This window comes from Octopus sinensis, linkage group LG8 (genome assembly GCF_006345805.1).
Source record: "Octopus sinensis linkage group LG8, ASM634580v1, whole genome shotgun sequence".
Taxonomy (NCBI): Eukaryota; Metazoa; Mollusca; class Cephalopoda; order Octopoda; family Octopodidae; genus Octopus; species Octopus sinensis.
In genome coordinates, this window is record NC_043004.1 from 55,891,903 (window position 1) to 55,896,902 (window position 5,000).

The following is a 5,000-nucleotide window of genomic DNA, read 5'->3' on the forward strand; positions in this document are numbered from 1 at the left end:
CCTGGACCACAAGTCTGTCTATTTCTTAGAGGCTGACATCAAGGGAAACAAGTTAACAAGAGCATCATTGATCTGTAAGAAACAGTTGCTGAATCTTCCTCAAATCACACCTTAACATCTTAAAAGTAAGGACATATTAAATAATGTAGCCACACAGACTGCTATGTTAGAAAAAACGAAAATAAAGAAAGATGGGATGGTGTCAGCAAGAAACACATCTGATTACAAATCTGCTTCATAAGAGGTGACCGGAATCTGAACAATATCATTTCTATGTGAAGTATTAATAAAAGAAATCTTAAAGGCACACTGCAAAAATGATTTAATACAAATGTTTGCTTGAAATCTAATTTCAAAATGTAATTTGAAGATACTTAAATATTTCAGAATGTGAAGATATATATCTATCTATATATATATGTATGTATTAATATATGGAATAATTTACTCATACAATTATTCTTAGCTTTTTTTTTAAATATATGTTGTCATTACAAATGTCTGTGTGAATGAAAAAGATATACTACAAATTATACTGTATTTGACCTGGTGGTGGTGGCCATAGTTCTCAAAGTTTGCTGTTTAAAGATTTTCTCTCTATGTTTTTATTTTGGTGCTGATAGAATGATTCTGAGAAATCTAAAGATTTGTTTATGTTTAGTCTTATAGTTCACAGCATGATGCACTCCCTTATACCGCCCATCGAACCATTTAAAATATATTATATATAGACAAACTAAAGCAAGTAACATTGTTGAATAACAACGATACTTTTGTGGGAGGATTTCAGCTGTCTTGTAGGTGGGAAGATAGTCTATTCTATTTAACAAGTTCATATATGAGCTTTGATCTATATTTGTAAGTCATGACGAGAAGAGACTAACTACTTCACGAAAACGAAGTATGAATTCGGTTTTGTTTGTCTTTCTCTAAAATATATTGTTTTGAAGCATTTTCATTTTTAATGTTACTTCATATATTCTGCTCAGTAAAGTATTCTTTTCTACTCTAGGCATAAGGCCCAAAATTTTTGGGGAGGGGGCAGTCGATTAGATCGACTCCAGTACGCAACTGATACTTAATTTATCGACCTCGAAATGATGAAAGGCAAAGTCAACCACGGCGGAATTTGAACTCAGAACGTTAAAACAGACGAAATACTGTTACGCATTTCTCCCGGCATGCTAACGTTTCTGCCAGCTCGCAGCCTTAACTCAAAGTATTAAGTCATCTTTGACTTATCAAAGGCATTCCAGCTGTAGAAATCTGTTTTCTCTCCAGACATAGTGAATTCGGTACTGCATTATCCAGTGATCATTCCCTTCTTTAGGACGAAAGGGTGGGAGGTTAATATGTGGTGGGGTGTTAAATCTGTTCTTCACTGACTATTAACAAGTAAAAATCGCAAGTGAAAGTGCTAAATCGAGACCATGGCCGAAAGACGAAGACTCACTGTTATATATATATATATATATATATATATATATATATAGTCCCCGTGCAAGCCATTATGCTAAATAATACTGGCAAATGAATTCCAAAGAATTTTTTTCATAGTAAATATATTTAATGTATGAAAGAGGAGAGCAGGTGATATGCCACGCCTCCTCTCAAATAAACATCAACATTTTAGTACGTGTCAGTAAATGTATCACTTTCTGGATATGAATTAATATCTTCTTTTTAATGATAGGTTTCTATAGTTTACGTATAAATATAATTACTGTCTGTTAATACCAACAAAGTAAATAAATAAGTTAGTTATTCTGATGGAAGTATTCTAACAGCGGTACGTAAACATACAACAGTAATGTTACTAAACATGTTAGGAGAGAGAGGAGATAACAACTGCAATAATAACAGAATGAACAGAACGGAGCACATCATGTAAGAAATCAATAACTAAGGTTTAAAAAAAAGAGAAAGAGAAAACTATTTGTCTACAACTGGAGGATGTTTAAAACGTATATTAGTTGAAGAAAACAGAAAAGGGGAAAATAAACTTGCGTATACATGTGTGTAAAATATATATATATATATATATATATATATATATATATATATATATATACTAAGTAATTAAGGGTTTAGCAACGATTTGCCTCACCACACACCGAATTTAGAAATAGCAGTCAAAGAGTTTTGGCTATTCTTTCTACTTAAAAGTAGAAAGAATAGCCAAAACTTTTAAGTAGAAAGAATAGCCAAAACTCTTTGACTGCTATTTCTAAATTCGGTGTGTGGTGAGGCAAATCGTTGCTAAACCCTTAATTACTTAGTATTACTTAAACATTCCTTGAATGGGGCTTTTACATGCCGAACTCTACTTGGTGAAATTAATGATTATTCCAAATTAATTAATTTCACCCTTTATTATTGATATATATATATGTATATATATATATATATATATATATATATATATAATGTATATAATGTGTGTGGTGTATGAATGAATGATCAACGATTATGCAAAACAAAATAGTAGGTGTTGTCATACAGAAAGACATTCACAGGTTGTTGTTGTTAGAGAGAAAAGATCGGTGGCTGTGAGTGAGGAAGGAGAAATGTTTATTTAGCAGTTCATAAATTAAAAAAAAAAAGGGACAAAGGACAATCACACAAAAAAAATTATACTAAGGGTCAATCGAGAATTAGGTGGGAGTCGGAATAAAATAAAAAGAAATAGCTAACCGTTTGTAGATTCTTAAATACATAGAAAATAGATCTGACTTGGTGCAGAGTATCTACCGCCCACCTTCCATATTGGATATCATGTGATTCACTTCGGTGAGCAGATTTCAAAGTCCCCATTGAAAAATTATTCCAGTCTTTCATTTACCATCCATTAGATTATCCGAAGGAAAGGATATTTTAGTTTTACATGGATTTGTATTTTTATTTAAAAAAAAGCAATCGATGATTGATTTATCTAGTTTGTTTTACGGGGATATGGTTATATTTTATTGAAATATGTTAACGTAGTTAAAAACACACGGAAGATTTAGTAGTGGAGGTTCGAGCCTATAAGAATAATTATTTTTTGTTTTGAACACTTATTTCGTTTTTATTTCCCGAATAAAGTTAAAATATAGCTTAATGTCACTATTTTACATACGTTAGTCGATCTCATTAGACTTTTAGATCTTCAAAAATATATATTGACAAGTTTTTACGAAAAAAAAAAAAAATTCTGCGTTATGTATTTATATAGCAAAAAACAAAAATTAAACTAAAAGATTTGCTAATTTTTTTTTTACAGAATGTAGATATGGATACTGATACCTTTCTAAAGAACATTGGCAACACATGATAAAATAGCTACAAACAATAACCAATACCGAATTATCTTCGATGCCTCTGTGTTTGTGTGTGTGAGACAGTCAACCAATTGATTTCTGTCTCCTGGAAAGAAAACTCGTCAATGGAATTTTGGATGAAATCGAAGTAAAAATAAAGAGGTTATATTGACGAGCTGTTAGGTGAAATATATAATAAATCTGTGCCAATTCGAGACAGGGTGTCAATGATAGGGGCCCGTCACTATTTTGATAAAAACATCGAATTATAGAAAACATCATTCTATAAGTAGTAAGAGTAATTGAGTGTGTGTAACAATGAGTTTGCGTACATACATTGATTAAATATAAAAATAAACAAACTCATATTCCCACGTATTTACTATTACTCTCGATGCGAAATTAAAGCTTCCTAGGTCTTTAGCAACAGTTTTCACTCATTTATCTACCCCAAACTATCGTTGATGTAAGGAAACAATGGCGACGTTTAGGAATAGCTGTCACTTGAAGTCCCACATCTCACGGAGAAAAGAATAGCGTACGGAAGTACGTAAAGTGAAAATTGTCTTTTTTTTTTTTTTGTCAGAATAGTAATTTCCGTTGTATGAAGTACAGGAATAATAAAGAAATGAAAAAGTTATCCTTTTTCCTTTCTCAGCAGTTATGGAATTTCGAGAGACAGCTATTCCAAAACTCCGCCCAAATTTCAATCTAAGAGGGTGGCTAAAAAGTTTATAGGCTGACTATGAAGGATTGATGTTAGAGCGGTGAAATCTAGCATGTACCAATCTCAGCCCTTCTTATTAATAACTGTTGTAACTTATTAATAACTGTTGTATTTTTCCAGGTAAATAAACACCTGACTGCTCAAAAAAACTTTAGATGTAACTAGTAGCGACTTCTCTTGAAAATGAACATAATTTGGCACCGTGGGATTTATCAATACCTGCAGGAAAAAGGTTTAGGCCTCAAGGACATTTATGTTGACATGGTTGTTACATTAGGAAATGACGCGCCAGCCTTATCCACAGTGAAAAGTGGACAACTGAATTTAGGAAGGGAAGAGAGATTCTTGAAGATGACCCAACGTCTGAACGTCAAACAACTGCCACCATAGGAAAACATTGATCGTTTTTACCACATAATGAAATATGACGGGCGATTGACTTTCTATCGTATAGCCTGTACTATTATTATATCCCGCGACATAGTTGAGAATATTCTGTACAAAGAACTTGATATGACAAAGGTTTCCGCTTGGTGAGTGCCACATCTTTTGATACTTGATCAAAAGTGTATCAGGCTGACATTATTTGAGGTAGATCCAGCTGGTTTCCTTGAACGTTTCGTAACCGAGGATGTGTGTTGGGGTCATCACTTCGAGCCAGAGACAAAGCGACAATCCATGCAGAAAAAACTCCCCTCCTCACCTGCTCCAAACAAAGCCAACGTCGTTTCATCTGCACGGAATTGTGATGACCGCAGTTTTTAAGGCTAGAAAAAGCATAGTGTCTATTGACTGTTTTCAAAAGGACCATGCTGTCAATGAAGAATACTATGCTAACTTACTGAGGTAATTACGAAAGGCTATCAAGAACATACGCCTGGGAAAAAGGACGAAAGGGGTCTTCTTTCATCAGGACAATGCTCCAGCACACAAGCCCTTGGCTTCAATGGCTGTTGTGCGTGACTGTAGCTTTG

At 33.4% G+C, this 5,000-nt stretch overlaps 1 protein-coding gene across 1 annotated transcript in view; it reads right to left on the reverse strand.

Annotated features, from left to right (window-relative positions):
* Window positions 1-2,840, reverse strand: part of LOC115215174 (WASH complex subunit 5) — a 229,346-nt gene extending 226,506 nt beyond the window's left edge. The window contains exon 1 of the mRNA XM_029784356.2: window positions 2,695-2,840. The gene's annotated coding sequence lies outside the window, so the exon portion shown is untranslated. The remainder of the gene's footprint in view (window positions 1-2,694) is intronic.
* Between the last annotated feature and the right edge of the window lie 2,160 nt (window positions 2,841-5,000).